We start from the raw sequence: 11,092 nt of genomic DNA on the forward strand, positions 1-11,092 counted from the left end.
CGGCTACGTCTTAACTCGGAATCTACTGTGGCTAAGTCTCAACTCGGAATCTACTGCGGATACGTCTCAACTCAGAATCTACTGCGCCTATGTCTTAACTCGGAATCTACTGCGGCTACTTCTCTACTCAGAATCTACTGCGGCTACGTCTTAACTCGGAGTCTACTGCGGCTACATTTTAACTCAGAATCTACTGCGGCTACGTCTTAACTCGGAATCTACTGCGGCTACGACTCAACTGAGAATCTACTGCGGCTACGTATTAACTCAGAATCTACTGCGGCTACGACTCAACTCGGAATCTACTGCGCCTACGTCTCAACTCGGAATCTACTGCGGCTACGTCTTAACTCGGAATCTACTGCGGCTACGTCTTATCTCGGAATCTACTGCGCCTACGTCTCAACTCGGAAAATATTGCGGCTACGTCTTATCTCGGAATCTACTGCGCCTACGTCTCAACTCGGAATCTATTGCGGCTACGTCTCAACTCGAAATCTACTGCGGCTACGTCTCAGCTCAGAATCTACTGCGGCTACGTCTCAACTCGGAATCTACTGCGCCTACGGCTCAACTCAGAATCTACTGCGCCTACGGCTCAACTCGGAATCTACTGCGGCTACGACTCAACTCAGAATCTACTACGGCTACGTCTTAACTCGGAATCTACTGCGGCTACGACTCAATTCGGAATCTATTGCGGCTACGACTCAACTCGGAATCCACTGCGCTTACGTCTTAACTCGGAATCTACTGCGGCTACTACTCAACTCAGCATCAACTGCGGCTACGTCTTAACTCGGAATCTACTGCGGCTACGTCTCAACTCGGAATCTACTGCGGCTACGTCTCAACTCGGAATCTACTGCGGCTACGTCTCAACTCAGAATCTACTGCGCCTACGTCTCAACTCGGAATCTACTGCGGCTAAGTCTCAACTCGGAATCTACTGCGGATACGTCTCAACTCAGAATCTACTGCACCTATGTCTTAACTCGGAATCTACTGCGGCTACTTCTCAACTCAAAATCTACTACGGCTACGACTCAACTCGGAATCTACCGCGGCTACGACTCAACTTGGAATCTACTGCGCCTACGTCTTAACTCGGAATCTACTGCGGCTACGTCTCAACTCGGAATCTACTGCGGCTACGTCTTAACTTGGAATCTACTGCGGCTACGACTCAACTCAGAATCTACTGCGGCTACGTCTTAACTCGGAATCTACTGCGGCTACGTCTCAACTCGGAATCTACTGCGGCTACGTCTCATTTCAGAATCTACTGCGGCTACGTCTTAACTCGGAATCTACTGCGGCTACGACTCAACTCGGAATCTACTGCGGCTAAGTCTCAACTCGGAATCTACTGCGGCTACGTCTCAACTCGGAATCTACTGCGGCTATGTCTCAACTCAGAATCTACTGCGGCTACGTCTTAACTCGGAATCTACTGCGGCTACGTCTTAACTCAGAATCTACTGCGGCTACGTCTTAACTCGGAATGTACTGCGGCTACGACTCAACTCAGAATCTACTGAGGCTACGTCTCAACTCGGAATCTACTGCGGCTACGTCTCAACTCGGAATCTACTGCGGCTACGACTCAACTCGGAATCTACTGCGCCTACGACTCAACTCGGAATCTACTGCGGCTACGACTCAACTCGGAATCTACTGCGGCTACGACTCAACTCTGAATCCACTGCGCCTACGTCTTAACTCGGAATCTACTGCGGCTACTACTCAACTCAGAATCTACTGCGGCTACGTCTTAACTCGGAATCTACTGCGGCTACGTCTCAACTCGGAATGTACTGCGGCTACGTCTCAACTCAGAATCTACTGCGCCTACGTCTCAACTCGGAATCTACTGCGGCTAAGTCTCAACACGGAATCTACTGCGGATACGTCTCAACTCAGAATCTACTGCGGCTACGTCTTAACTCGGAATCTACTGCGGCTACGTCTTAACTCGGAATCTACTGCACCTAAGTCTCAACTCGGAATCTACTGCGGCTACGTCTCAACTCGGAATCTACTGTGCCTACGTCTTAACTCGGAATCTTCTGCGCCTAAGTCTCAACTCGGAATCTGCTGCGGCTACGTCTCAACTCGGAATCTACTGTGCCTACATCTCAACTCAGAATCTACTGCGCCTACGTCTCATCTCGGAATCTACTGCGGCTACGTCTCAACTCAGAATCTACTGCGGCTACGACTCAACTCTGAATCCACTGCGCCTACGTCTCAACTCGGAATCTACTGTGGCTACGACTCAACTCGGAATCTACAGCGCCTACGTCTCAACTCGGAATCTATTGCGGCTACGTCTTATCTCGGAATCTACTGCGCCTACGTCTCAACTCGGAATCTATTGCGGCTACGTCTCATCTCGGAATCTACTGCGGCTATGTCTCAGCTCAGAATCTACTGCGGCTACGTCTCAACTCGGAATCTACTGCACCTACGGCTCAACTCAGAATCTACTGCGCCTACGGCTCAACTAGGAATCTTCTGCGGCTACGACTCAACTCAGAATCTACTGCGCCTAAGTCTCAACTCAGAATCTACTGCGCCTACGTCTCAACTCGGAATCTACTGCGCCTACGTCTCAAATCACAATCTACTGCACCTACGTCTCAACTCGGAATCTACTGCGCCTACGTCTCAACTCGGAATCTACTGCGGCTACTTCTCAACTCGGAATCTACTGCGGCTACGACTCAACTCGGAATCTATTGCGGCTACGACTCAACTCGGAATCCACTGCGCTTACGTCTTAACTCGGAATCTACTGCGGCTACTACTCAACTCAGAATCAACTGCGGCTACGTCTTAACTCGGAATCTACTGCGGCTACGTCTCAACTCGGAATCTACTGCGGCTACGTCTCAACTCAGAATCTACTGCGCCTACGTCTCAACTCGGAATCTACTGCGGCTAAGTCTCAACTCGGAATCTACTGCGGATACGTCTCAACTCAGAATCTACTGCACCTATGTCTTAACTCGGAATCTACTGCGGCTACTTCTCAACTCAGAATCTACTGCGGCTACGACTCAACTCGGAATCTACCGCGGCTACGACTCAACTTGGAATCTACTGCGCCTACGACTTAACTCAGAATCTACTGCGGCTACGTCTTAACTCGGAATCTACTGCGGCTACGACTCAACTCAGAATCTACTGCGGCTACGTCTTAACTCGGAATCTACTGCAGCTACGTCTCAACTCGGAATCTACTGCGGCTACGTCTCATTTCAGAATCTATTGCGGCTACGTCTTAACTCGGAATCTACTGCGGCTACGACTCAACTCGGAATCTACTGCGGCTAAGTCTCAACTCGGAATCTACTGCGGCTACGTCTCAACTCGGAATCTACTGCGGCTATGTCTCAACTCAGAATCTACTGCGGTTACGTCTTAACTCGGAATCTACTGCGGCTACGTCTTAACTCAGAATCTACTGCGGCTACGTCTTAACTCGGAATCTACTGCGGCTACGACTCAACTCAGAATCTACTGCGGCTACGTCTCAACTCGGAATCTACTGCGGCTACGTCTCAACTCGGAATCTACTGCGGCTACGACTCAACTCGGAATCTACTGCGCCTACGTCTCAACTCAGAATCTACTGCGGCTACGTCTCAACTCGGAATCTACTGCGGCTACGTCTTAACTCGGAATCTACTGCGGCTACGTCTTAACTCGGAATCTACTGCGGCTACGACTCAACTCTGAATCCACTGCGCCTACGTCTTAACTCGGAATCTACTGCGGCTACTACTCAACTCAGAATCTACTGCGGCTACGTCTTAACTCGGAATCTACTGCGGCTACGTCTTAACTCGGAATCTACTGCACCTAAGTCTCAACTCGGAATCTACTGCGGCTACGTCTCAACTCGGAATCTACTGTGCCTACGTCTTAACTCGGAATCTTCTGCGCCTAAGTCTCAACTCGGAATCTGCTGCGGCTACGTCTCAACTCGGAATCTACTGTGCCTACATCTCAACTCAGAATCTACTGCGCCTACGTCTCATCTCGGAATCTACTGCGGCTACGTCTCAACTCAGAATCTACTGCGGCTACGACTCAACTCTGAATCCACTGCGCCTACGTCTCAACTCGGAATCTACTGTGGCTACGACTCAACTCGGAATCTACAGCGCCTACGTCTCAACTCGGAATCTATTGCGGCTACGTCTTATCTCGGAATCTACTGCGCCTACGTCTCAACTCGGAATCTATTGCGGCTACGTCTCATCTCGGAATCTACTGCGGCTATGTCTCAGCTCAGAATCTACTGCGGCTACGTCTCAACTCGGAATCTACTGCACCTACGGCTCAACTCAGAATCTACTGCGCCTACGGCTCAACTAGGAATCTTCTGCGGCTACGACTCAACTCAGAATCTACTGCGCCTAAGTCTCAACTCAGAATCTACTGCGCCTACGTCTCAACTCGGAGTCTACTGCGCCTACGTCTCAAATCACAATCTACTGCACCTACGTCTCAACTCGGAATCTACTGCGCCTACGTCTCAACTCGGAATCTACTGCGGCTACTTCTCAACTCGGAATCTACTGCGGCTACGACTCAACTCGGAATCTATTGCGGCTACGACTCAACTCGGAATCCACTGCGCTTACGTCTTAACTCGGAATCTACTGCGGCTACTACTCAACTCAGAATCAACTGCGGCTACGTCTTAACTCGGAATCTACTGCGGCTACGTCTCAACTCGGAATCTACTGCGGCTACGTCTCAACTCAGAATCTACTGCGCCTACGTCTCAACTCGGAATCTACTGCGGCTAAGTCTCAACTCGGAATCTACTGCGGATACGTCTCAACTCAGAATCTACTGCACCTATGTCTTAACTCGGAATCTACTGCGGCTACTTCTCAACTCAGAATCTACTGCGGCTACGACTCAACTCGGAATCTACCGCGGCTACGACTCAACTTGGAATCTACTGCGCCTACGACTTAACTCAGAATCTACTGCGGCTACGTCTTAACTCGGAATCTACTGCGGCTACGACTCAACTCAGAATCTACTGCGGCTACGTCTTAACTCGGAATCTACTGCAGCTACGTCTCAACTCGGAATCTACTGCGGCTACGTCTCATTTCAGAATCTATTGCGGCTACGTCTTAACTCGGAATCTACTGCGGCTACGACTCAACTCGGAATCTACTGCGGCTAAGTCTCAACTCGGAATCTACTGCGGCTACGTCTCAACTCGGAATCTACTGCGGCTATGTCTCAACTCAGAATCTACTGCGGTTACGTCTTAACTCGGAATCTACTGCGGCTACGTCTTAACTCAGAATCTACTGCGGCTACGTCTTAACTCGGAATCTACTGCGGCTACGACTCAACTCAGAATCTACTGCGGCTACGTCTCAACTCGGAATCTACTGCGGCTACGTCTCAACTCGGAATCTACTGCGGCTACGACTCAACTCGGAATCTACTGCGCCTACGTCTCAACTCAGAATCTACTGCGGCTACGTCTCAACTCGGAATCTACTGCGGCTACGTCTTAACTCGGAATCTACTGCGGCTACGTCTTAACTCGGAATCTACTGCGGCTACGACTCAACTCTGAATCCACTGCGCCTACGTCTTAACTCGGAATCTACTGCGGCTACTACTCAACTCAGAATCTACTGCGGCTACGTCTTAACTCGGAATCTACTGCGGCTACGTCTCAACTCGGAATGTACTGCGCCTCCGTCTCAACTCAGAATCTACTGCGCCTACGTCTCAACTCGGAATCTACTGCGGCTAAGTCTCAACTCGGATTCTACTGCAAATACGTCTCAACTCAGAATCTACTGCGGCTACGTCTTAACTCGGAATCTACTGCGCCTACGTCTCAACTCAGAATCTACTGCGCCTACGTCTCAACTCGGAATCTACTGCGGCTACGACTCAACTCGGAATCTACTGCGGCTACGACTCAACTCTGAATCCACTGCGCCTACGTCTTAACTCGGAATCTACTGCGGCTACTACTCAACTCAGAATCTACTGCGGCTACGTCTTAACTCGGAATCTACTGCTGCTACGTCTCAACTCGGAATGTACTGCGGCTACGTCTCAACTCAGAATCTACTGCGCCTACGTCTCAACTCGGAATCTACTGCGGCTAAGTCTCAACTCGGATTCTACTGCAAATACGTCTCAACTCAGAATCTACTGCGGCTAAGTCTTAACTCGGAATCTACTGCGGCTACGTCTCAACTCGGAGTCCACTGCGGATACGTCTCAACTCAGAATCTACTGCACCTATGTCTTAACTCGGAATCTACTGCGGCTACTTCTCAACTCAGAATCTACTGCGGCTACGACTCAACTCGGAATCTACCGCGGCTACGACTCAACTTGGAATCTACTGCGCCTACGACTTAACTCAGAATCTACTGCGGCTACGTCTTAACTCGGAATCTACTGCGGCTACGACTCAACTCAGAATCTACTGCGGCTACGTCTTAACTCGGAATCTACTGCGGCTACGTCTCAACTCGGAATCTACTGCGGCTACGTCTCATTTCAGAATCTATTGCGGCTACGTCTTAACTCGGAATCTACTGCGGCTACGACTCAACTCGGAATCTACTGCGGCTAAGTCTCAACTCGGAATCTACTGCGGCTACGTCTCAACTCGGAATCTACTGCGGCTATGTCTCAACTCAGAATCTACTGCGGTTACGTCTTAACTCGGAATCTACTGCGGCTACGTCTTAACTCAGAATCTACTGCGGCTACGTCTTAACTCGGAATCTACTGCGGCTACGACTCAACTCAGAATCTACTGCGGCTACGTCTCAACTCGGAATCTACTGCGGCTACGTCTCAACTCCGAATCTACTGCGGCTACGACTCAACTCGGAATCTACTGCGCCTACGTCTCAACTCAGAATCTACTGCGGCTACGTCTCAACTCGGAATCTACTGCGGCTACGTCTTAACTCGGAATCTACTGCGGCTACGTCTTAACTCGGAATCTACTGCGGCTACGACTCAACTCTGAATCCACTGCGCCTACGTCTTAACTCGGAATCTACTGCGGCTACTACTCAACTCAGAATCTACTGCGGCTACGTCTTAACTCGGAATCTACTGCGCCTACGTCTCAACTCGGAATGTACTGCGGCTCCGTCTCAACTCAGAATCTACTGCGCCTACGTCTCAACTCGGAATCTACTGCGGCTAAGTCTCAACTCGGATTCTACTGCAAATACGTCTCAACTCAGAATCTACTGCGGCTACGTCTTAACTCGGAATCTACTGCGCCTACGTCTCAACTCAGAATCTACTGCGCCTACGTCTCAACTCGGAATCTACTGCGGCTACGACTCAACTCGGAATCTACTGCGGCTACGACTCAACTCTGAATCCACTGCGCCTACGTCTTAACTCGGAATCTACTGCGGCTACTACTCAACTCAGAATCTACTGCGGCTACGTCTTAACTCGGAATCTACTGCGGCTACGTCTCAACTCGGAATGTACTGCGGCTACGTCTCAACTCAGAATCTACTGCGCCTACGTCTCAACTCGGAATCTACTGCGGCTAAGTCTCAACTCGGATTCTACTGCAAATACGTCTCAACTCAGAATCTACTGCGGCTACGTCTTAACTCGGAATCTACTGCGGCTACGTCTTAACTCGGAATCTACTGCGCATAAGTCTCAACTTGGAATCTACTGCGGCTACGTCTCAACTCGGAATCTACTGCGGCTACGTCTCAACTCGGAATCTACTGCGGCTACGTCTCAACTCGGAATCCACTGCGCCTACGTCTTAACTCGGAATCTACTGCGGCTAAGTCTCAACTCGGAATCTACTGCGCCTACGACTTAACTCAGAATTTACTGCGGCTACGTCTTAACTCGGAATCTACTGCGGCTACGTCACAACTAGGAATCTATTGCGGCTACATCTCAACACAGAATCTACTGCGGCTACGTCTTAACTCGGAATCTACTGCGGCTACGTCTTAACTCGGAATCTACTGCGGCTACGTCTCAACTCGGAATCTACTGCAGCTACGACTCAACTCAGGATCTACTGCGCCTACGTCTTATCTCGGAATCTACTGCGGCTACGTCTCAACTCGGAATCTACTGCGGCTACGTCTCAACTCGGAATCTACTGCGGCTACGACTCAACTCGGAATCTACTGCGCCTACGACTCAACTCAGAATCTACTGCAGCTACCACTCAACTCAGAATCTACTGCGCCTATGTCTTAACTCAGAATCTACTGCGGCTACGTCTCAACTCGGAATCTACTGCGGCTACAACTCAACTCAGAATCTACTGCAGCTACGACTCAACACGGAATCTACTGCTGCTACGTCTCCATTCGGAATCTACTGCGGCTACGACTCAACTCGGAATCTACTGCGCCTACGTCTCAACTCAGAATCTACTGCGGCTACGTCTTAACTCGGAATCTACTGCGGCTACGTCTTATCTCGGAATCTACTGCGCCTACGTCTCAACTCAGAATCTATTGCGGCTACGTCTCAACTCGGAATCTACTGCGGCTACGTCTCAACTCAGAATCTACTGCGGCTACATCTCAACTCGCAATCTACTGCGCCTACGTCTCAACTCAGAATCTACTGCGCCTACGTCTCAACTCTGAATCTAATGCGGCTACGACTCAACTCAGAATCTACTGCGGCTACGTCTTAACTCGGAATCTACTGCGGCTACGTCTCAACTCGGAATCTACTGCGCCTACGTCTCAACTCGGAATCTACTGCGGCTGCGACTCAACTCGGAATCTACTGCGGCTACATCTCAACTCGGAATCTACTGCGGCTACGTCTCAACTCGGAATCTACTGCGGCTACGACTCAACTCAGAATCTACTGCGCCTACGTCTCAACTCGGAATCTACTGCTGCTAAGTGTCAACTCGGAATCTACTGCGGATACGTCTCAACTCAGAATCTACTGCGCCTATGTCTTAACTCGGAATCTACTGCGGCTACTTCTCAACTCAGAATCTACTGCGGCTACGACTCAACTCGGAATCTACTGCGGCTAAGACTCAACTCGGAATGTACTGCGCCTACGACTTAACTCAGAATCTACTGCGGCTACGTCTTAACTCGGAATCTACTGCGGCTACATCTTAACTCGGAATCTACTGCGGCTACGTCTCAACTCGGAATCTACTGCGCCTACGTCTCAACTCGGAATCTACTGCGGCTACTTCTCAACTCAGAATCTACTGCGGCTACGACTCAACTCGGAATCTACTGCGGCTAAGACTCAACTCGGAATCTACTGCGCCTACGACTTAACTCAGAATCTACTGCGGCTACGTCTTAACTCGGAATCTACTGCGGCTACGTCTCAACTCGGAATCTACTGCGGCTACGTCTTATCTCGGAATCTACTGCGCCTACGTCTCAACTCGGTATCTATTGCGGCTACGTCTCAACTCGGAATCTACTGCGGCTACGTCTCAACTCAGAATCTACTGCGGATACGTCTCAACTCGGAATCTACTGCGCCTACGTCTCAACTCAGAATCTACTGCGGCTACGACTCAACTCAGAATCTACTGCGGCTACGTCTTAACTCGGAATCTACTGCGGCTACGTCTCAACTCAGAATCTACTGCGCCTACGTCTCAACTCGGAATCTACTGTGGCTAAGTCTCAACTCGGAATCTACTGCGGATACGTCTCAACTCAGAATCTACTGCGCCTATGTCTTAACTCGGAATCTACTGCGGCTACTTCTCAACTCAGAATCTACTGCGGCTACGACTCAACTTGGAATCTACTGCGCCTACGACTCAACTCGGAATCTACTGCGGCTACGTCTTAACTCGGAGTCTACTGCGGCTACGTTTTAACTCAGAATCTACTGCGGCTACGTCTTAACTCGGAATCTACTGCGGCTACGACTCAACTCAGAATCTACTGCGGCTACGTATTAACTCGGAATCTACTGCGGCTACGTCTTAACTCGGAATCTACTGCGCATAAGTCTCAACTTGGAATCTACTGCGGCTACGTCTCAACTCGGAATCTACTGCGCCTACGACTCAACTCAGAATCTACTGCGCCTACGTCTCAACTCGGAATCTACTGCGGCTAAGTGTCAACTCGGAATCTACTGCGGATACGTCTCAACTCAGAATCTACTGCGCCTATGTCTTAACTCGGAATCTACTGCGGCTACTTCTCAACTCAGAATCTACTGCGGCTACGACTCAACTCGGAATCTACTGCGGCTAAGACTCAACTCGGAATCTACTGCGCCTACGACTTAACTCAGAATCTACTGCGGCTACGTCTTAACTCGGAATCTACCGCGGCTACATCTTAAGTCGGAATCTACTGCGGCTACGTCTCAACTCGGAATCTACTGCGGCTACGTCTTATCTCGGAATCTACTGCGCCTACGTCTCAACTCGGTATCTATTACGGCTACGTCTCAACTCGGAATCTACTGCGGCTACGTCTCAACTCAGAATCTACTGCGGCTACGTCTCAACTCGGAATCTACTGCGCCTACGTCTCAACTCAGAATCTACTGCGCCTACGTCTCAACTCGGAATCTAATGCGGCTACGACTCAACTCAGAATCTACTGCGGCTACGTCTTAACTCGGAATCTACTGCGGCTACGTCTCAACTCAGAATCTACTGCGCCTACGTCTCAACTCGGAATCTACTGCGGCTACGTCTTAACTCGGAATCTACTGCGCATAAGTCTCAACTTGGAATCTACTGCGGCTACGTCTCAACTCGAAATCTACTGCGCCTACGTCTCAACTCGGAATCTACTGCGGCTACGTCTCAACTCGGAATCCACTGCGCCTACGTCTTAACTTGGAATCTACTGCGGCTAAGTCTCAACTCGGAATCTACTGCGCCTACGACTTAACTCAGAATCTACTGCGGCTACGTCTTAACTCGGAATCTACTGCGGCTACGTCACAACTAGGAATCTATTGCGGCTACGTCTCAACACAGAATCTACTGCGGCTACGTCTTAACTCGGAATCTACTGCGGCTACGTCTTATCTCGGAATCTACTGCGGC

The sequence above is a fragment of the Coturnix japonica genome, unplaced genomic scaffold (assembly GCF_054131305.1).
Source record: "Coturnix japonica strain WE unplaced genomic scaffold, WE-NBRP24 Scf051, whole genome shotgun sequence".
Lineage (NCBI taxonomy): Eukaryota > Metazoa > Chordata > Aves > Galliformes > Phasianidae > Coturnix > Coturnix japonica.